General features: G+C 35.1%; 1 long non-coding RNA gene across 3 annotated transcripts in view; it reads right to left on the reverse strand.

Annotated features, from left to right (window-relative positions):
- Positions 1-24,248, reverse strand: part of LOC109455413 (uncharacterized) — a 264,779-nt gene extending 240,531 nt beyond the window's left edge. For all 3 annotated transcript variants that reach the window (XR_012496794.1, XR_012496793.1, XR_012496792.1), the window contains exons 1-2: positions 24,127-24,248; positions 19,354-19,422 (exon numbers count right to left, since the gene is read on the reverse strand). This is a non-coding gene — a long non-coding RNA (uncharacterized LOC109455413). The remainder of the gene's footprint in view (positions 1-19,353; positions 19,423-24,126) is intronic.
- Positions 24,249-24,482: the final 234 nt, after the last annotated feature.

Genomic DNA, 24,482 nt, shown 5'->3' on the forward strand with positions numbered 1-24,482 from the left:
TATAAGACATGTAGGGTTTTGCTGTTATTGTTGTTTTACCATTGGGTTGGTTTGGATATGGATCTAAACAAGATCCACATATTGCATTTTTTGATAGGTCTTTTTCTTTTTTAATTGATAGGTCCCTCCTTCCTCATTTATCTCCTCGTAATTCATTTGTTAAAGAAATCAGATAATTTATTCCTGCATAGCTTATTATATTCTAAGATTCTGCTGACTGCATCTCTATCACATCATTTAACAAATTCCTGTAAATTGTAGTTATATGTAGAAGCATTAATTCAGGTTCAAATATGGGGTAAGATGTTTGTAGAGGTACATAATATTCAGCTGTCTTTCTTTTAGTGATATAAATAGCCATCGGTGATCAATAAATACCTACATCCACTCATTATTTCATAAGAGGTTTAAAATGTGATGATATTTTATTCCTTTGTCATCTATTAGCCGACATACTTCTGTGGACAGAAATCTGTCTTCAGCAAATTTATGGTTATCCTGAAGACACTGATAAAGGAAACAGAAGTAAATGTTTGATTCTTTCCTCTTATTTACAGGTTTTCAGAATAATGAATTGGTTCTCCAGCAGCCGTCAAAGGTTAAAAGCAAGTTTTTCAATATCATTTTGCTCCCATGTTTTAATGTGATGTGTTTCAGTGTCTTTCAATAATTTCCCATAGATATTCAAATTATCCCATCTTTGGCTTTTAAGATTCTCTTGAAGTTGGCTCTTACATCCTTTTGACACAACTCCAGTAGTGTGTTAATTTCCCTATTCTTTGGTATCTATCAAGATAGATATCTAGTATATTTCCTACTCTGAACCAAGAGTCAGCTATTTCTCCAAAGGACCTGGTCTACTTTTAGCAGAATATCATATTTAAAGACCAGAGTTTGGGCATATTCTCATTTTTAATGCTATAAAGTATGAGAAATACCAGATACAGTGGCTGTATTTTGGTTCTGTAATGTGTTCCTTGTCACCATAGGTCAATTACTCGTACACCTGCTATTCCCTCTGTCTAGAACACTCTGCTGTCCCTTCTTCACCTACTTATCTATGTCCCGCTTGACTTTCATATTTCAACTTAAACCTCACTATCCAGGAAGGCTTTTCCAACTTCTTGACATGATCAATTTCCCCTCCCAAAGGATCTCAAAGAGCACACGTCCTTCAATAGACTGTGGGTTTTGCTCATTATTATGTCCTGAGTGCCAAGCCAATGCCTGACATAGACTAACACTCTGTAGTAAATTGATCAGTGTCCCCCTCAAATTAGTGTTCACATGGAGTGTCAGGTTGTGGCCGTGTTTAGAAATGTCTTTGCAGACATACTTAGTTAAAATGAAGTCATAGGGATGGATTAGGATGGGCCCTAAATCCAGTGACTGGTGTTCCCATAAGAAGACAGTACACACAGACACAGGGAATAAGACCAGGTGAGGATGTCAAGACAGAGGTAGAGATTGGAGTGGTGCAGTGACAGCCCAAGGAATGCTGAGGATTGCCAGGGACCACCAGAAGCTGGACAAGGCAAGGACGGAGTTTTCCCTACAGCCTTCAGAAATAGAATGGCCTTGCTGACAACTTGATTGTAGACTACCAGCCTCCAGTCACATGAGACTATACATTTCTGTTGTTTTAAGCCACCCAATTTCTGGTACTTTGTTATGGCAGCCCTAGTAATCTAATACAATGGGTGTTACATTTTAAAACTGTATTAGGAAATGTGATTGCTTTAAAAATCAGTGTGTCATGGAATATGATTAATCCAACTAATCGAATCACTACAAAACTGATATCCCAGACACAAAGGTAGTGCTTCCTACCCTCTTTTCCCACAAAGAAAGTCCCTCACCCCACAAGCTTCACCTGCTCCTCATGGCTGAAAGTTCTCAAGGCTTGTCAATGGCTGATGGAGAAGGTCATCACTAGAGTATACAGTGGAGTATAGAGATTCCTGCTTTGGAAAGATTGGGGTGATGGGAGTACCCTTTTGAAGCTGCTAGGGAAGTGGTAGTGAATAGTTGTTGATAAAGAAGGCAAAATGCAAAGTAAAACTCGAACTTTAAAACAGAATTATGTGAACCCCTCGGGAATCAAGAGTTGCTTTCAGTCTTCCAGTTTGAGAAGGAGTGCCATCAAAATGAGACCCACCCAAAATGACTTTAGCCACCAATCTGATCCTGTTATATTTGGCATCTCTATAGCTAGACTATCTTATCTCTTAGTCAAGAAAATTATATTCCCTTCCTAAATCCTTTCTCCTTTTCCTCATCCCACAACTTCTCACTCATTTGTTAATACACGAGAACCTTATTCGTTATTAATTATTCAAGATAACCTAAACAGCTAAACTTTAATGTTGAGTAAATCATTTTAATTAATGGAGAGTTTTGTTTGTGAGTTCTAGCAAGCAAACCAAAATAATTTGCTATAAAGTGCTACAAAATATAGGGTAGATGTCATTTAACCTAGAAATTTTGTGTGGCAAGTAGAAAGTTTCATTATGATTTTAAACGAATGCCTTAATAAGTGCAAAATAGTGAATTATAAACTTCCCTTTGTTTTAAAGGGAATCCAAACTAAGGGTGTTCTGGGTGAATTTTCACCAAAGATCATATCTCTAGAATTCTACCTATTTTATATCATACTTGTCTTGACTGAGAGATTAGCATCATGTCATAGGAATACTACACAATGCTGTATTTGAGACCTGGCTTTTCTACTTCCAAGCTGTGCAAAATTGGACAGGCCACTTAAACATGAGTAAGTGATGGGGGAAAGGTACAAGTATCTGAGGGCAGTGACTGGTAAGTTGGCACTTAATAAGGCTGGGTATGTCATATCATTAGATCTAGACTATAATGATTAGTGGTAAAGGACTACAGAGTGAAACAGAACCAGACTCAAATTCTGATTTTGCCACTCCCCAGCTTTGAATGTTGAACTAATTTAGGGGTTTTCTCAGCCTCACCTTCCTCTTCTATAAAGAGGGGGAGTTAGTTCCAACCACATACAGTTCTTGCAAACTAATTAAAAAATATAATCTATAAAAAGAATGTGTCTGGCACATTCTAAGTGCTCAATAAATATTTTTGCTATTATTATTCATGCAGTGTAATGTTTCAGAGAGATTCTTCAGTGATTCCAAGTCTTTGGATGTTTTAAATATACTAATAAGATATTGAAATAAAATATTATTTGAACTACATTGTTTTTAAATTCAAATTATTCTAACTCATAACAGGCTAAAATCTGAACTTTAAAATTATTATGATAATATTAGCAAAAATAAAATGTAAACAAGGGAATATCAAAATATTTTACTACCAGAATATAACATAGAAGGTCCATCCAACATATATTCTTTCTCCAACAGTATTAGCAAAACATATTTTATGGGAAGATTCAAGATTGGTGAAAGCACACTCTGATAATACATGTTCATTTTATTATTTCTGACTCACTGGGAAATGATCTTCTCCCAAACTGTCTTCTGTTTTCTGAAGATTAATATTCAACCATTAGAGATTTAACCCTTTGACTTAAAAACATAATCCCTGATAAGAAGACAACATGCTACCAGATATGAGCATCTAAGTGGAAATGAGGTTATCAGAGGCATTCCAAAAAGAAAGCAAGGATTCATAAATATCCTAGAACCAGAAAAGATAACTATCCCAAGAGAAAAGAAAGGTGAACAAATTCTGTGAAGACAAACTTCACTTTCTTCCCAGATAAAGCTCCTCCAACATTGGCAGGGGGAAACCATAATTTTTTTTAATAAATAAGAACTGCTTTAATTTAAAAACAAAATTATGTGTTCTTGCATCCATGTAATGGTGAAAAAGAGATTTCAGTAAAAGATTTCACAGCAAAACAAACTATTAGAACTGATCACTTATTTTGGAAAATAACAGAATACAAAATTAATATTCAGAAATCAATTGCATTTTTTATACACTAATAATGAACTAGAAAGAGAAATTAAGAAAATAATCCCATTGGCAATTGCAGCAAAAAAAAAAAATAAAAAATTAGGAATTAATTTAACCAAACAAGCAAAAGACCGGTACTCAGAAAATTATAAGACATTGAAGAGAGAGATTAAAGAAGATACAAATAACTGGAAACATATACCATGCTCATGGATAGGAGGAATTAATATAGTTAAAATGTCTATACTACCCAAAGCAATCTATAGATTCAATGAAATCCCTATCAAAATACCAATGGCATTTTTTTTTCCACAGAACTAGAACAAATAATCCTAAAATTTATATGGAATCATAAAAGACCCAGAATAGCCATGGCAATCCTGAGAAAGAAGAACAAAGCTGGGGGTATCACACTACCTGATACCAAATTATACTACAAGGCCATAGTAATCAAAACACCATGATATTGTCATAAAAAGGGACATAAAGATCAATGGAACAGAATAGAGAGCCCAGAAATAAGTCCATGCCTATATGGTCAATTAATCTATGACAAAGAAAGCAAGAATTCACATTGGGGTAAAGGCAGTCTCTTTAACAAATGGTGCTGGGAAAACTGGACAGATACATGCTAAAAAATGAAATAGGGCTACATTTTTATGCCATATAAAAGAATAAACTCCAAATGGATTAAAGACTTAAGTATAAGACCCCAAACAATAAAACTCCTAGAAGAAAATATAGGAAATAAACTGTCAGACATCACCCTCAGCAATATTTTTACTCATATATCTCCTTGGGCAAGGGAAACTAAAGAAAAAATAAACAAATGGGACTACATCAAACTAAAAAGTTTTTACACAGCAAAGGACACCATCAACAAAACAAAAAGACATCCTACTAAATGGGAGAAGATATTTTCCAATAAAAAGAGGTTAATATCCAAAAGTTATAAAAAAAAAAAAAAAAAAAAAACTCACACAACTTAACACCAAAAAAAATCCCACAAATAATCCAGTTAGAAAATGGGCAGAGGATCTGAGTGGACATTTCTCCAACGAGAACACACAGATGGCCAATAGACATATGAAAAGATGTTCAATGTCACTAACCATCAGAGAAATGCAAATAAAAACCACAATGAGATGCTACCTCACTCCTATCAGAATGGCTATCCTCCACAAATCAACAAACAAAAGTTGTTGGCAAGGATGTAGAAAAAGGAGAATCCTTGTGCACTGTTGGTGGGATTGCAAATTGGTGTACCCATTTAAAAAAAAACAGCTATGGAGGTTCCTCAAAAAATTAAAAATATAACTGCCTTATAACCCAGCAATTCTAGTTCTGGGTATTTATTTATCCAAAGAAATCTAAAACACTAATTTGAAAAAATATATGCACTCCTATGTTTACTGAAGCGCTATTCACAATAGCCAACATATGGAAACAACTGAAATGCTCATCAATAGACTTTTGGATAAAAAAGATGTGATACATGTATACAGTGGAGTATCACTCTTCCATACAAAGAATGAAATCTTACAATTTGTAACAACATGGATGGACCTAAAGGATATTAGGCTAAGTGAAATAAGTCAAAACAAGAGAAAGAAAAATGGTCTTACTTATATGTGGAATCTAAAGAACAGAATAAATGAACAAACAAAATAGAAATAGACTCATAGATACAGAGAACAAACTGATGTTTGCTAGATGGGAGGGTGTTTGGGGGTATATTTGAGAAAAGTGAAGGGATTGGGAAGTCACAAAATAGTCATGGGGATGGGATGTGAAATATAGTATGGGGAATATAGTTAATAATATTGTAAAAACTATGTATAGTGTCAGATGGGTGCTAGACTTATCAGGGGGATCATTTCATAAACTATATAAATGCCTAACCACTGTACTGTACATCTGAAACTAATATAAAATAATATTCAATGTCAACTATAATTAATATCATATATATGTAATATAAAGTCAGGAGATATAAAGTACAGCATAGGGAATATATTCAGTGGTATTGTAATAACTATGTACGATGTCAGATGGGTAGTAGACTTATTGAGGTTTGTAAATGTCTAATCATTATGTTGTTTTGTACACCTGAAACTAATAGTAATTTTAAAGAAGATTCCAAAGACTTTAGGCTATTTTTTTTCTTTCCAATTCTGTCAATGATCCAGATATTTATGACATTTGCATAAAAGAACACGTTACTGCTATAGAGTATTGTCTTATCAAAAAAAAATGTTTTTATAATATCCATTGTGTAGCTATAATTTACTAAGGATGACACAATGAAATGACAAACTTTAAAAGATCACCTATTTTTAGTCTTTACTTACACATAAAAATAATACAAAAATATGTACTAAATTGGCACGTCTGTCTTTTGACCAGCGTCAAAAAATGTATAATTATATAAACCACTCAAAAACTATTTTGTCATGTAGTCTGGCAGATAAATAATGTTTGCTTTAATGTGAGAATTATTTTAGTACCTGATTATGCAAGTGTAGACATTTGTTCAAGTGAAAGTTAAGCCTCTGAGCAGTAATGGCTAGTATACCCTGAGAATATTCTTTATTCTCAGCAGAGGAAGTATAAGCTTTCTTTTGATTACTCTAGAACTAGCTACTTCTTTATTTTTAAACTATTTACAAAATTTTAAAGGAAATGTGTACTTATTTTTTAATTCCAATACACAAAATTATGAATTAAAATATGGATATCCCACATCATCCACTCCCTTGATTCTGTTCTTTGTGTATCCTTTGCACATGTGTGCATGTGGGCATATGTTTATGTAAGGGGGAGACTGACACAAAGAAAGAAACAATCTTCAAACTTTATTGCTCATGTTCTCAAATTCTGATACAGAGTATTCACAACAGCTAAAGATGAATCTTTGTAGATGTGGGATTCTTCTGAATTAGGATGTTTCACCATCTTCTCGCATAGGGTCTAACTGAATGAACTCTTTTATGATGAGATGGTGATGCTCTTCTAACAGGAATCATGAATATTTACAGGCCACTATGGTCCACTTCAACATTTCACAGTTCTGGCTGCTAAAGCTGAAAAAGGGTATCAATAGGCAAAGCTTCAATTGTTTTTGAAGTTCAGTCTAAACACTAACCTCAAATTTTAGATAAGTTTCCAAAGGTTGCCCAGTTTTTAAGAGTCCCCACACCTAATAAATGGCAAGAGGCCCGATGAGCTTCTTGACCTTGTCAGCAAGAAGAAGGGATGCTGCTCCTCCAAGGAGAGGGAAGCACTCTGAAAAGAGACTGGCGTGCAACTGTGGTACATTGTTTTCAGTCCTAATTGAAACTAGGAAATGCAGGGAAGTGTGATAATGAAAATAACAAGATCAGGGGAGTGTGGAAATTAGCTGACTTTTTCCCCCACAAAATCCATAAAAGCAGACTAGCTGGAGTTTGGGGTGTGATTTCTGAATTATATGTGAGAAGAAATGTCTTCCCACTGAAATCATGAAACCCACCAGGGAATATCATTCACCTTCCTGTGACTGGAGACACAGGGTAGAAATGCTGCTTGAGAATAAGTCCAACCAGACTGAGCCTGAAGCAAAAAATGCAGGGGTGGGGTTATGGGTGGTGATTCACTCAGATCAGACCCAGTTCATACAGTTGTGAATTTTCCATGAGACTATATGGAAGCGTCTACACAACGCCTACTTCATAGAAGCACTCATTAAATGCCCACTGACCCTCTAAAAAACTTATACGGCTGCCCTTTTAATATCCAATAATAGATTGTGATGACAGCTACCAAGTGGAACATTTCCTACCTGATTGTAGTTTTCTTCACACACACACACACACACACACACACACACACACACACACACAACACTGATGCTAAAGAAGTTGTCCAATGCCTGAGCTATAGTTCTCAAAAGGCAAAGTCAAGTCTTTTTTTGCTATTTTGGAAACATCATCTGAAAATGACTAGAACCGTTGACATTTGTGTTAGGTTTAAGAAAATAACATTTCCTAAATCATTAGGTAAATTATATTTACGAGTGGCATTGTCTAATCTTAATATATATATTTTTTCTATCAAGTTAGCCTATTCAAGAACAAGTCAGGCACAATAAACCTATTTTTTTCTAAAAATCAATAAACGATGCTTTTAATTCACTTGATTACTGGATTTGGCAGGAGATAATTATGTCGTGACACTGAGACTACAAGAAAAATCATTCTGTCGATAAAAACAAGTAAGAATAAGCCAAAACTAAGCTGCAGAGAAAGAAAACCAAAATATGTCGGGAAGTTGTTTCTGCCACAGAATGAGAAGCCAAGACTCTGCCATGGGCCTGACCGTGAACGGGAGCAATTCTCTCTTGCAGATTTTCCTCATCGCCACTGAATTATATTATCTCTACCTGTGCAGCAATGATTTCCGCCGATGGGTTTCATAAGCAGTGTAAAAACTGCATCGAACATCCCCTTAGTAGACTGCGATAGAGGATGAGATAACAGTTACGCCAAACCGAGTGTGTACTGGACTCGTTTATCAGAACAGGACCATCCCCTACTGTTTAGATTGTATCCAGCTTGCTGTTGTCATTCTAAGACACTGAAGAAACAGCAACTCTCTCCTCAAAAAGGTAATAATTGTTGCTAATTTCAGTGAGCAAATTCCATATAAAGCATCCCTTTTGTCTTTTGTTCCTGGAATCTATAATGAGAGTTTAAAAGGAAGGAGCGTCAAAGGTCAGAGAGAGAGAAGACTAGGAAGGAGTCCCTGCCCACATAGAACTGGAGGAGGATGGGCTGTGTAACAGGGAGACCTGCTCAGACTGTAAGCTTTGCCTTCCACACATTCAACTACCATGAGCAAGTTCACCTCCCCTACCCAGCCTCACTCCTCAACAGCAAAAGGGAATACAGTAATCTCCCCTTATCTGCGGTTTCGTTTTCAGAGGTTTCAGGTATCCACGTTCAACTGTGGTCCGAAAATATTAAATGGAAAATTCCATTCATAAATAATGTATACGTTTTATATTCACGCCATTCTGAGGAGTGTGATGATATCCTGCTCCAAAGTGCCTGTAACATGAATCATTTCTTACACTCTGTGTAAGCTACCTGCCTGCTAGTTATTAATAGTAGCCGTCTTGGTTATCAGATCAAGTGCCACAGTATGACAGTGCAAGTAATCCTTATTTGACTTAATGTCACATTCACATAACTTTTATTACAGTATATTGTTCTAATCGTTCCATTTTATTATTAGCTAGTGTTGTTAATCTCTTATTGTGCCTAATTTATAAATTAAACTTTATCATATGTTTGAATGTATAGGAAAAAACATAGTATATAAGAGTTCGGTGCTATGAGCAGTTTCAGGCATCCACTAGGGGTCTTGGGAGGTATCCCCTAGATACATCTACTGTAATAAAAGTCTATCTCAGGGTTGTGATCAGAATTTAACAAATGATGAAAGCACCTAGCACACAGCATAAACAATGAATAATAAATTATCTTGCAAAATGTGATTTTTCTTCATGGCTTTTGACATGGAGCAGAGACACCATTGCTCCTTTGTGGGAAAGGATTAAAGCCAAGCTGGAGTAGCACTTGGAAGGGGAAACGAAGTGTCTGGAGTCTGGAGCTGATACTATGACCCTGAGCTCACAGCGAGATACAGGGCTTAGACCTGACAGTCTCCAGATTGGGAGGGAGGAAGTCACATGAAATGCAGGCAGGAGAGCCCACAAGTCCCTCCTTATACGCCCCGTCTTTATCACACTCTTCTCTCACCCCTGTTACCCAAACCATTGCAAGAGGAAGAAACTGTTACACTAATGTCGTGGCTGTGAACGCTTCTGGGAGGCTTACAAAAGGGCACCTCTTACTCAAATTCCTGACAGTTCTCAAGCCATCACCATTGGTTGGAAACCCTTTTCATGATTCCTTTAAACATGTAGACTGTTAAGAGCCTAGAGCAAGCATATGCTTCCAATGTGAGTATCTGAGGCTTATTCATATACTTAAAGAAGAATAACTTTTCTTGTTAGTTACTCAATAATTCTCAAACAGTACGAAGGGGAGAAAACTTTTATCTTGCATGCATCCAAGTTCAAAACCTAAAGGAGAAATGTGGGGGTATGCAGTTAGAAGCACAGCGCTCTAATTGAACCCTCAGTCACTCACAGCACCTTCCTCAGATGAAGGAGCACGATATGAGCTCAGTTCTCTGCCCATCTTCCCCCCACCCCAACCCAGTACTGCCCAGGAGGACATGGCACTGCTTCAGGGAGAGAGCAAAAGGCAAGCGAAAGGATCATTTTTCTCTCTTACTTTCTCTCTTGGTTCAACTCCAAGGGAAAGTGAGCTTCCAATAGCGGGCCTGAACGACACTGCAGAGAGGTTTTATTTCACCTCTTTAAATTCGGTTGAAAAAAACTTCTACCAGAAAACATCCTGGCAATGTGTCTACCTGTAGAACATTGGCAGATCTATCTCCATTCATGGCCAGGCACCCACCTCTCCCTTCCCTACCCCACCTCTTCCCTGAATGAATGCCCAAGAAATACATAGGAAATGACAGGGAGATGCCACACAGTTGAATCAACATTATTTTTCTTAACCAATTCTTATGCAAAAACAGATTGATCAAGAAACATGAAATAAATTCATCTATAATGTTTTAGGTCTTTGCTTCCCTCACACATTCCATGAAAACACCAACACTCATCTTCAATTCATCCTCAGGAGATGTGTTTGGTACCAAATAATTTAGCATGTGCCAATTTTGGTTGTTTGCTTCAGTGTAGTGGTTACGAGCTTATGGTCTGAGCACAGGCAACAAAAGGGAAAATATATAAATTGCAGTTCCTCAAAATTTAAAAACTTTTGTGCATCAAAGGACTCTATTATCATAGTGAAAGGCAACCCACAGACAGGGAGAAAATATTTGCAAACCATTATCTGATAAGGAATTATTCAGAATATATAAAGCACTTCTACAAACTCAACAACAAAACAACCTTATTCGAAAATGAACAAAGGACTTGAGTAAACATTTCTCTAAAGAAGATCTACAAGTAGCCAATAAGCACATGAAAAGATACTCAACATCACTAATTATTAGAGAAATGCAATTCCAAAACCAACAATGAAATACAATTAGTTTGGCTATTGGGGGGAAAAAAGATGTGGAGAAATTGCAACCCTTGTGTATTACTGATGGAAATATAAAATATTGTAACCACTATGGAAAACAGTATAGCAGTTCCTCAAAAAATTAAAAGTAGGATTATCATAGGCTATAGCAATTCCACTTCTGATATACAATCGAAAGAATTGAAAGCAGGGACTCAAACTGATATTTGAGCACCCATGTTTATAGCAGCATTATTCACATTCAACAGCCAAAAGGTAGAAGCAACCCAAGGGTACATTGATACATGAATAGATAAACAAAATGTGGTATATACGTACAATGGAATAGTATTCAGCCTTAAAAAGGAAGGAAATTCTTACACATGCTACTAAATGTATGAAACTTAAAGACATTTTTCTAAGTGAAATAGCCAGACACAAAGGGACAAATACTGTATGATTCCACTTATATAAGGTACCTAGAAGAGCCAAATTCATAAAAACAGAAAATAGAATAATGATTGCCCAGACTTGGGGAAAGGAGGAATGGAGAGTTATTATTCAATGGACATGGAGTTTCAGTTTGGGAACATGAAAAGAGTTCTGGAGATGGACGTTGGTGATGGTTGCACAATAATGTGAATGTACTTCGTGCCAATGAACTGTACACTTAAAAATTGTTAAAACGTAAATTTCACAATATGTACATTTTTTACCAAAATAAAAAACACTTTTTTTTTTTTAGAGAAAAACAGCATAAGGTTTGGAATCAAAGTGCCACCCTGGCTGGCCCACACTAGCTGTGTGGCAAGTCATTTAGCCATTCTGTGACTCTGTTTTCTCATCTGTAAAATGGATAATCAGAATGCCTAAGTCATAAGGTTGTTGTGAAGCTTATGGTAGATAATAAAAAGAAAATCCTGGCACACGATGATGCACAAAAGAGTTAGCTATTTATTACTATTGTTTCTTTGGTATAGATGCTAAAAACTCAATGCCATAGACAAATATTTATTCTTTTGCTGCATCCTCCATGGACTGTGTTTTATATATTACTAAATATTGACTGATTTATGTATTCATACAAAAAGATGAACCTATTGATTCACTATCACTTGTTTTTCCAACACAGAATATAAATTAGTATTGATCCCTTCATAGTCTTGTATAAACCTCTTTGAACCAAAGATATGCATTTATAGACAGCGGGCTGAAGCTGAGGTATTATAATTCACAACACCATGTCCCAAGGCCAAGAGAATTGTGAGGTCTTCCTCTTGCTATTATATTATTCTAACCAACCTATAGAACCAGATAGAGTACAACACCATGTAATTGGGACACCACCATCTAAAGAAAGATTCAAAGTTAAATAGATGATAAAATTCCTGAGCTTCAGAAGCTGATGCCTTCTTAGATCTTTTCACTCGGGATTGAGGTGTGAAGGACATACATTAGTAAACTCTGGCCTAGATGCAGCTGAGGACCCCTATTAATTTTAAAGGTAAATGTATCTGAGGAAAGAGCTATTGGTTTTGAGTTGACCACATGAGATCTAGGGCATTTGCCAATCCTCTGCGTATTCAATAAAACGGAAGTTTCTACATGAAAATTAAATACATGAAAATAAAATTAAAGCTTCTACATGAAAAAATGCTATAATAAAATATTAACATCCATTCTTAGAAATAACAGGTGATTTCTGAAATGTACAGCACTTTCACAAGATTTTGCAAAGATGATTTTTTTAAGAAATCTTAGAAAAATCATCTTCTATTGGAGTGAGAACAAATTCATTTAATGGTTTATTTCTCCAACAGTGTCAGAGACTATTTCCCCCTGATATCTTTTTCAAAGCCCACACCCTAAAGCTTCATAATTCCATTAAATCAGTGCACAGCTGGGCAATTCTTTCTTTGTTCACATTATAGTGGTCCCCAGGGAATTTATGTAAATATATGGAAATTCATTTTAAAGTCTGTACTCTGAAAAGAAGGATGCATCCTCATTAAGTAAACAATTATATCTACAACAAGCTAAAAGCAACATACTGGAGAGCTAAATTAAACTTTGCATCAGGGAAACTAAACTATTTATTTTCACATGTGGGCTTTACCTAAATGCTACCAAAATTATAAGACAAAAGAGTTTATGAAGTCCAAGTAGATACATATGAAGGAAAGAACAGTGATACTAAATTCTACTTTGGGCAATGCTACTGGAAGAGGTTCAGCCTTATAACTCATGGGCTCTTAGAAAAGACTTCTCATACAAGGGAGAAAGTAAATGAACTCTGTTAGTCCTTCAAAGGGCACTCAACTCAACCCCAAGAAACCCTAATAAGACCAGAGAGTCTGAAATTCAAAGGATAAAACATTGTGTGCTGGGAAGAGGACGGGCTTTCCAGTTAGACCTACCTGCATCCCAGTTTCAACTCCTTCATTGATTGACTGAGTAAACCACCAAGACTTCAGAGCTTTGGTTTCCTCATGTGTTAATTGGGGATAGTAATAATTCTTGACAGTGTTATGAATTTTTAATGTGGTAAACTATGTAAAGCACTTAACCCAATACCTAGGAAATGGTTGGCACTCAGATGCCTTCCCAGGACCAAAAGATGAAATCTGAGCAAGATCTAAACTATGGAAATGAGATAACTGGAAGGGAAAGAAAGGAATTCCTTCACTTACAAATTTTGGGTCCTCAAAAAACTATGGCACCTTCCTGTTTTAGTAGATCTGCTCACCTTGCCTACTGCTGGGAAAGTAATAATAAGGCTATTCATGGGAACATCAACTCAGTATTACCACATCCCTTTCTTCTTAAGCCATTTCAACATTTACTCTTTTTGGTGTAGACCTTCTCATACTGAAAACTATATGCTGTATACAAGTTACATCTTGATTCTAAAATCAATATTAAAAGTGAAAATCTCATATGGTCAAATTTACCCTTCAACATCCCTTAGAAAGGTATAGCATCAGAATAGTCTCAGGAAGTCCAGCATAGGACATTCTCCATCCATTATTGGGACAGATTGACGATTCTTCAGTTGAGCCTGAGTGAACCAACTGGCTTGAGTTTGAGATCCATGTTATCTCAAAAAAAATCACATATATATGCTGATACTCAATTCATATTCCAATTTTGAGCAAGATACTTATAATCTGTAAAAAGTCAGTGAAGCTGAGACCAACTCAGGAAAGGGCAAATTCCCACCTCCATGTATCCATTGAGTGGAACAACTGATAGAATAGCCTGAACTATTTATTTACTTTATATATGTCTTTATTTTGTAAAGCAATGTGATTATATTTGCATATGTTAAATATGCTTGCATTAAAAGCAAACATGGTACTATGACACATTTTTTTGTGTTACTGAAATGAGGCTGTAGTAGTGAATGGTGAACCCCACTGGCCAAGCCACATATGAAGGCAATGACTCTATCCTCAAGGCTAAAAATGAGAGACACAGTTACATTTTAAGGAATTAAGACAAAGTTTTGGTCAGGGTGCAAAATCAGGTCACTGTTATGATTAGACTAGCCCAGGAGTCATATCTATCCCTGTCTTTGTTTGTTAAGCTCTCTTTTGCTGTCTCTCAGAGTCTGGGTTCTGTCTGTCCCATTTACAACATCTCTTCAACCTTATTTTATTTATTTCAGAAAGCTAATTCAGAACAAGAAAGCATTACCTGGCTGCAGCATCTAATTTTGATCTACCAACCTTAAATACTTAACCTCTCTAATTCATTTCAAGACCTATGTATTTTTTTCCTGCACCCTACTCAATTCTTCATCTACTTGCTCATTTATTCTTTACATGGAGGGAGAAGGAAAATTTTAAAAATCAATGACAATAAACATTGATGGGTTGCATGCAATTTTGAATATTAACTCCATTTTAAGAAACTAGGTTAAGAATTCTGGCATACCATGCCTAAAATAAACCTAGATGCATTGTGCTATCACATGAAAAAAATACTCATTTTCCGAAAAGGGAAAAATAAGTTGTTTTTAAATGCTTCATTTTTTCATTTCCATTTTAACTATGAGATATCTAAAAAGTAAACATGTCATTTTAGTAAAGATGCAGAGCTAAAGTTGCTCTAAAGGTTTTGTTACAGATATTTTACAAAGAAATATCCCTCACATTATTATTAAACTTTTAACTTTAATCATTAAAGCCACGTTTACTCTTCCACAAAGACTCTTCTGCACCTCCTCCAGGCATAATTCACCGCTGTCTCTTCTGTGTTCCTCTTGCTGTCTTTGTGCTAGATAATGATATTAACATGTGATACCTTGTATTACGAATTTATATACATCTATTTCCTCCATTTGCTGGTAAAGCTTCTTGCTTAGATTTATATAGCCAGTATGAGGATATAGGTTTCATTTCTCATAGAGAGTAGAGACTCAATAAGTATCTTTTGGGCTTTATTTGAATGGTTCTGTTTAATACTTTGGAACTGATGAGACCCCGCCTTGCTACCTCCACCCCTGGCCAATCCCTCAGGTCCTTAGCTAGCTTATCCATCCTTGCTTTCTGTATCCAACACCTCTTATATACCAATTCACAATCTCTCAACCTCATGTGTCTTTTGTTTCAACGGCTGCTGCAATAACGTGCTGTGCATGGCTTTGCAACGATTTCACTCAGGCAGAACTTGACAGTAACTTACTTTAAGGCCACACAGCATGTTTCTCACCCACCCAGGCCTTCCTGTTTGCACTAAGGTGCAAGTGGTCTTGCTTAGTGTGCACCAACGCACAGTCTGGAATTTCCAGAAAATTAGGTCCCAATAGAGCAAACCTTTAACCACTGGCTGACAAGAGAAACACATACTTCTCCTTTCTCCTCTGCTATCTATGGTTCTGAGATGCAGTCGATGAGCTCTTTCATAAAACAGTTGTAAGACATGACATAGTCTAATTCAGCAACACACCTTCCATTCAGCTCTTTCCCCTTCCTAGTACTTCTGTTCCTTTTACATTCACTTCTGCCTCCCTTAATAAAAACAGTAGCAGAAATCCTTATGTCAGACTCCGCTTTCTGGGGTACTCTGCCCACATCACAGCCCCTGCTGAGGGGACAGGGCCATGTCTGAACCAAATAACCCCACACACACACTTTTCAAGGGAGGATTGAACAAGGCTGAACAACCAACACAAAGGCTGCCAATCCGCTGACGAAGCCAGCAAGCAAGACTCTAGACTGGGTTTGAAAAGATGAACTGAACAAATCGAATTCCTCTCTAGGGAATTGGGAAATAGAAAAATAAAAGGTGAAGCTAGTTAGCAGCAGATTATGACATAAAGAGAGAAGGTGGCAGGGCAACCATGATGGTCTAATTGCTCAGTTCAGTAGAGGAGAGAGAACTGTGTTCATTCATTTGTCATTGTAACCAAGCACTTGGTACAGTGCCTAAACATAGAAGGAGCTTGGTATAGTTTTCCTGAATGAAAAATGACACTTTTCTCCCATCTTCTTCCTTGATTTTTCACTCCTCTGCACCCAATCTTTCCTTTGCAATCACACACAAGAATTCTCTAGCACTTCCTCAATTCTATCAATACTAGAATCTTCAATTCCACTCCATTTAGTTAATAATAAACCACACCTAAACCTCACCATCTCTCTTAACAGCTTCACCTTCAGAAACCTCTTTGGAATGCCTCTCCCTGATCTTTACATCTCCTATCTTCTATCGTTTTGCCACCCCCTCACTTCTGGCCATGCTCTTCTCCCTCATCACTCCCCTCTGCCACAGTCCTCATGCCCTTTCTGTACTTCCTTGATTCCCAGACCACATTGCCTGTTATGCCCTTTCCTGCTCCTGATCCAATAAGCACAGCTGGAAAATATCACATCTAACTTCAATTGGACCTTCCACACAAACAAAATTATCTCTCACATCCCATTAGCTTGTTCATACCACTTTAACAATTTCCCTTTCTGTAGCCCATACCGGGGAAATGGCAAGACATCGACTCTTTTCCCCTCTTCCTGATTCTCTACGAGTCCACAAATGTATAGCTGCTTCACATACGATTCTTTCCCTTGTCTATTCACAGCATTGTGCATCACCACTTGACTAGTCTATTTCTTTTTCTTGAACTGCTACCCTCACAAGTCTATTATACATGCCTGTATATGTATGGACCTACTAGTGGAAAGGATTCAAGTTCCTTCCCAATAGACTCATGGACACCATGTAAATCAGGGGATGTGGCTATGGCTGGATGTCACCTAACTCTGTGCACTTGCATATCCAAACCTCAGCTCTGACCCAGCCAAGATTCCTGGTCAAATAGTTCAGTGACCATCCTTAGTCATGGTGTTACAAAGTTTTTATACATTTTTAACCTTAAAAATAATTCCGCAAGGCTCACATTATCACCTGTAGTTTACATATGAGGAAGTTGAGATCCAAAGGTTGAGTAAATTTCTGTAGGTCACACAGTTAATAAGTGGCAGAGTCAGTGTGAAAACCCAAGCTTTCCTATCTTAAATGATGCTTTTTCAGGAATAGTGTAAAGATGCCTAACAACTTGTATTTATTCTCAATGGCATCCAAGTAATATTAAACCTTCAGGATTCCATTCTTGGATTACTGATAGCAGTAATATAACCTTTATTATTATTACTGGCATGTTGCTTCCTTTTCCCTCCTTCAACTCCTTAGATGCTACCAATACTTAAGCCTCTCAGAGAACAGCTTTGCTTTCCAGCTCCTAGTCATCATTTAATTCAGCCCTTCTGTCATCACACCTGATTAATTGAAAAGAGGCTTCTAATGTGGCTTCCTTGATCTTTGTCTCCTCCTAACTCAATTCATATTATTTACAATTATTATCCTCTCCAACAGTTTTTATCATATCATTTTCTCCTCTATGAGAAAAGATTAACTTTTGTTTTTTTGATAAGTATAACTTAAGTGTCTCCTGTCCTCATCAATCCATCAATATTAAATTCAGCCTCATCTTTTATGCTATTTTTCACCAGAAATTTACCCTTAAGTCTTATTATTGAAACACAATTTATGAACTTTCAACTTGAAGAACAATACTTTATACTATGTATTCAACAACTCTGTATTCCTAAAACTGTTGAAATGACCAAAGAAAAAAATTGAGGGCAAAATACGTATCTATGTCAGAAAACATGAAATATTCCCCTTAAAAGATGGAAAATTTGACAATTTCTATAAAATGTGGTACATGACAGAGTAGATTAAGTGAAATACTAAGCACAATTAAAATCAGCCAACAGAGTGTTGGAGAAATTAACCTGTCCATATAGTTTGGATGATAAGGCTAAATTATATTTAGTTATTAGATAAACTATAGCCTACAGTCATAAAAATATATTTCTCAATCCATAAGAAAGGGAAAACTTCAGGGATGCAGAGTTAGGCAGAGAAAGAGAGAAAAAGAGAAAGAGAGAATAAACCATAAGTCGAAGCTGAAGAGAAGAGTAAGCAAAAAAGGAAAACTCTGGGATCACTTTGAGGGAAATGCTAGTTTGAGATGCTAAGCTTTGATTCTGTCTCAAGGTTGGATGAACAGAATCTGAAACTGCAACATTAGGATGAGGACCTTGATGGTGAAGAAAATGGACCTAGGTTAGTAACAACCACGGAACTCAGGAAAACCAAACTCAATCCTCTCTAGGGGAAAGCATTTCCAATTACAATCCCAAGAATTCACATAGATTATGAAATCATCATAAAAATTGACTGAACATAAAAGGAGACAATTCACCATGAGTAGGAATGAGCATAAAAATAAACAACATGTTTAGACACCCCAATAACTTCAAACTGTGGAATTACCAGGTAAAAAATATAAAATAACTCTAAACATAGTATTGAAATAAATAAATAATAAATTTAAAAAAGTAAGCAGCCAAGATGATATTATTCTTTTAAAAAGATCAAGCAATTTTAAAAACAAAACTTTTAGAATGAAAACATAATAACTGAAATTAGAAAGTTTCTCAGTGAGCAACCTAACAGCTTAGATAGAGCTGAAGAGAGAATTAGGAAATTGGAAGATTGTCCTAAAGAAATTACACAGAATGAAACACATACAAGGCAATCAAAATATGAAAAGGAAATAAACAGACATGAAGAATAGAATGAGGAGATTTCATAAGATAATAGAAAGTATTGAGTAGAGGAATTATTCAAAGTATGAGAATTTTTCAGAACAAATGAAAGATTCTGGAAATATATATATATATATATATAAAATTCATACCTTCATGTTGTAGTAAATGTGCAGAACACTGCAGCTTAAGAGATCTGGAACATAATCAGAAGAGATCACCTGCAAAGAAATGATAATTAGTCTAAAAGTAGACTTCTCAATAGTAACAATGAAAGCCTGTTGCAGTAGAATAATTCCTTCCAGAAATTATTTCAAGAAAATAACTGCAAACCTACTATTTTGTACTTAGCAAAATTTCTTTGTGATTGAGAGCGAATTAAATATATTTGAAGCACTTTAGATAAAATCTGAGAGAGAAGCAGTATACTTTCACAAGAAATTTCTAAGGTATATACATTTGGAAGAAAAAAAATGATCCTGGAAGGAAGATCTAAGAAAGGGGAACAGAAATTGGTAAACATGTAGGTAAATCTAAATAAAGTTTGTCTTATAAACTTTACATACCTAATTTGGGAAATAAAAATGATAGAAATTAAAGAGTAATAACATTGAAGTCAGGAGAGATGATAGGAATCATTGTTTCAGTAACTTTGTAGTGTTCCAAAGGGGAGGGTGTGAGTGGTTGATTAAACTTTGTCATTATTAAGTTAATGGACACCCAGTAAAATGCTAAGAATATTAAAAGAAGATAAGGTAGAATATATCATTTCTAATTAGTAAAGGGAGAAAAATGGGATAAGAACACAAGTAAACTCGAAAGAAAGAAAGAAAGAAAGAAAGAAAGAAAGAAAGAAGGAAGGAAGGAAGGAAGGAAGGAAGGAAGGAAGGAAGGAAGGAAGGAAGGAAGAAAGAGGAGCAAAGCAAAGGAAAGGATAGGACAACAGAAGTATAGAAAAATAAAAACAAATCACAAATTAAAATCATAGGAATAAGTTCATTTAAGTCACTAATCATAATGCTCATGTATATAGACAAAAAGGGCCAGTGAAAAACAGAAATTTTAAGGCTAGATAAAGTCAACTTTATGCTTTTTATAAGAGATATACATAAATATAAAGACAGAAAATGATTGAAAGATATATCCAGCAAATAATAGCCCAAAGGAAGCAGGAAGAGCTATATCAATATTATAAAAACAGTCTTTAAGATAAAAACATTATTAGGAAGAAAAGTGATGCTATCTAAAAGTTTCAAATTACCAATAAGGTTTAACAATTAGATATGTAATGAGAACTTATCTCAAATTGCATAACACAAAACATTCAAGAACTCCATAGAGATTGACAAATCATCATAATAATATAAAAATAAAACATATCTTTCTCAATTATTGATAGTTCAAGCAAAAATTATTACATATGAATATTTTAGACTACTAAACTTGATTTAATATATATAGATATGGAAAAAGAGATAAGAGAGATATTCTATATTTCCTCTCAAGTACACATAGTAGATTTATCAAATTGAATACACTAATCCATAAAGAAAACTACATATATATAGCAAAACTATATATATTATATATATATATATATATATATATATATATATATAAAATCAGATATATATAATCGGATATATGTGTGTATATTATATATATATATATATATATATGTATATATACAATGGAGAATACATATTTGGTATATATATAGAGAGAGAAACACATATATGCACACTCTACATTCTCTAGCCATAATGTAATTAAATCAGAAATCAGGGGATTAACTTCTAAGATCTTCTTAAGAAAAATTTGTAACACATACAAGAGTAAATAAAGTAGTATAAAGACTGTTCATGTACCTTTCGGCTATTTTCAACAATTATTCAGATAGCCATTTTTTTATCATGTATGCACCAACTCCCCTCTGAAGTTTTCTGAAGCAAATTCATCCATAAATATTTTTCTGTAACTCCATTAAAGGACTCTTTTAATATAATTATAATACCATTACATATTTTAAAGATATATAAGAATTCCTCAAATATCCAGTTGGTATTCATATTTTCCTGATTATCTCACATGTTTTCTTAAGTTTTTTCAATTCAGGATCCAAATAAGGATAATGCATTGCATTTGATTAATACGACTTTTAAGTCCTACATAGATACGTTATTAAGACCCAATATTATTGAAATTTTAAAAACTTACTTCCAAATAACTCATAGGTCATGAAAGAAATGACAATGAAACATTGCAAATACTTGTAACTGAACAAAGTGCAAGATATCAATATAGATAAAACTTTGAAATGCAATGAAAACAATAATTTAAGGAAAAATTTACACTTCAGTGCTTATGTTAGAGGAAATGGTAAAAATTAATGATTTGAACATCCAACTTTAGGAATCTGTGGGAGGGGATGGTAGAATATAAACAGAGAAAACAGAAGGAAGAAATGCAAGATTATTGAAATAGAAAACAAAAATATGACACAGGATCAAGGTGATGGAGTAAAGATGGCCTCAATTCTTTGACACGCATCCATTGATAGGAGAAAACGTCTATTTCCCGTCCCCTTGAATCTCTGTTCTATGACTGCTCTGACCTAAGTATGGCAGAAGTGATGCTCTTGTCAGTTCTATGGCTAGCCTTTAGGAGAACTCGTAATTTCTACTTCCTGTCTTTTGGGACATTTTTGGAGTTCTAAGCTGCAATGTACGTAAATCTTAATACTCTATCAGAGAGACCATGTAGCGAGGCCCTGTGCTACATGGACAGGAGAAACCCAGCTGAACTTAGTTAACCCTTTAGTTTTCCTTGCCAAAACATCAGGTATGTGAGTGAAGGTATCGTGGACTCTCTAGACCAGATCAACCACCAACTGAACACCACCGGGTAAACCAATCAGCACAGCATGAAGCATAAAAATGACAGAGGCAAACTCTACCTGATTCCTGATCCACAAAATCATGAGGTAATAAAATGGTGGTTATTTTAAAACCAGGATGTTTTGAGCGTAGTTTGTTACACAGTAAAAGATAATGATAAACAAAGCAAATATGCAATAAATAAAAGCCATAAACAAAGCCAGAAGCTGATTCTTTGAAAAGATTAATAAAATATGTCTCTAATTTCTAGTGGTACTTGCCAAGAGGGAAAAAATAAAACTAAGGAAAAAAAAAAAAAAACATTAAGAGAAAAAGGACTACCTATCAAGGAGGTGACTCTGGATTAAAACCATCAGACGGAAGAGGACAATAGGATGTGGTGGAACAAGTACATACTTGGTTGATTCTTCTATCAGTTAACTTTGGGAAAGTTATTTCAGTCTTTCAGACCTCAGTTTGATTAAAAAAACACCTAAGTTTCCTTCTATAGGTATGATTCTTTGATGTGATTTTTCAGTGCATTTTTGGTCTCTGCTATTTAGAGGTGTTACCTTCTGTACCGAGGAAACAGTGGAATTTTGGGCAAGGAACAAAATAGCAATCAGAAGGTAACCAATACTCCTTGCTCTCTTTGCTTAAGACAGAAAAAAGGAAGTGGAGACTTACCTGCCTTTTTTTTTTTTACAAAATTTTACTATGTATATACAGGAATTTTTCATGTCAATAAAGTCAATAAAAATCTGTTCAATTAAATTAATATAAGCACACAAAAATGTTTCCCAATATAAAAGAAATATCACGTTAGCCAGTTTGATATGTAGTATAATGCCTACAATGAAAAAAACGATTTTCATTCTTTGATAGTCCATAAAACACTGTATTCTAAATTCTGGTTTGTGAAAGATTTTACAAGATTTTGAGACTTGTACAAATGGCTTGTGCTGAATTACGACCAGGAGCTCAACTGAATTTGAGTGTTTATCCAAACATGAACACAACTTCTACCTTGCTCTACATTTTCAGTAGTTATGTAAAATTTTCCTAAGATTTGACAAATTCTGTCTTTCTGCTCATTTTTTAAGCAAGGAATTTAGTTAATGAAGTTTTGTTGCACGTTAAATTTTTGCCGATATCTTGGAATGGTTTTGAAGCATATGGAGAGAGGGGGTGGAAAGTGCCACAGTTCCATGAAATATGTTCTAGCTTGTTACCTTAGATAAAATAAAAATCTACATCGTGATTTTACCTTTGTTTCTGGTGAGGAAGTTTATTAGTTTAATGCCTTTTTAAATTCCAAAATATTTGTATTTCAATTCTGAAATTTAGTGTATAATAAAACAGCTACACCAGTTGACATAATAAACAGATTATAGGCTCCAATGGAAAGATTAGGCCATTACAAAGAAGGATATCATTAGGACTTTTTAAAATTTCATTTTAAATTAGCAAAGCCACTTCAGATATTTAGTTTTTTGTAATGAGAATAAACATTTACATAGTAAAATTAAGAAATATTCATAATTTAGTGTACACAGCATAAATATGAGAAGCATCATACCCACTAATAAATGAATCTTTTACTTTAACCTAAACATTAAAAAAAAAATCTTTAAATAGATATAGCTATATGACATATTTATAAAGGCGTTCTCTACATTCTTGCTAAAATTAAGATTAGGACTTCAATCTTGTTCTTTACCCATTACTATTTCAAAAAATAAATTTAAAAAAAAACCTAGCTAGATGCTATTTTATTCCCAAGTGCCCTCCTTAGATACCCACTAGCTAGATACCTACTACAAGGCACTAGTAATTCCTGTCTTTCCAAGTTATTTTTAGGGTGCTGTAGCTTTATTAAGATGTCCACCAAATGCTGAAAACATTAAATATTTAGTTTTTTGATGGCTTTCCCATAAACAGGAGATTTCTTGCTTCAAGCCTCAATGCACACATGTAAACACAATTACTCAAAACAAGTCAACAAGTGAGAAGCAGGATTAAAAGAAGAACTCAGAAAATCTGACTCACAATCCAGCATTCAACCCCCTATAACTTGCTGTTTTTCTTTGTCCTCTTTGCTGTGAGCCAAGATACTTGTTCTTTAGCAGGGTGTTTCTGCTGCAAAGCCAGTTTCTACTGCATTATGCAATGAAGTCAGAAGCCTGAGCTTGTGACATCAATACAGGTTGCTATGGTAACTCTTTTCATAAGTATTACAGGTTCATTGTAGGCTCAAAAAAGAGGACTTCAGCAGTGTAGCAAAATAACTGGCATTATTCAGCCTAAATTACAATAAGTGATGCAAAAAAAGGTTTGATACTAGCTATAATAGATTTTTATATTTGTTTATGTCATTATTGAAAGTCATTTTTCTAATATTTTTA

The sequence above is a fragment of the Rhinolophus sinicus genome, linkage group LG05, assembly GCF_036562045.2.
Source record: "Rhinolophus sinicus isolate RSC01 linkage group LG05, ASM3656204v1, whole genome shotgun sequence".
In the NCBI taxonomy this organism is placed as follows: Eukaryota; Metazoa; Chordata; class Mammalia; order Chiroptera; family Rhinolophidae; genus Rhinolophus; species Rhinolophus sinicus.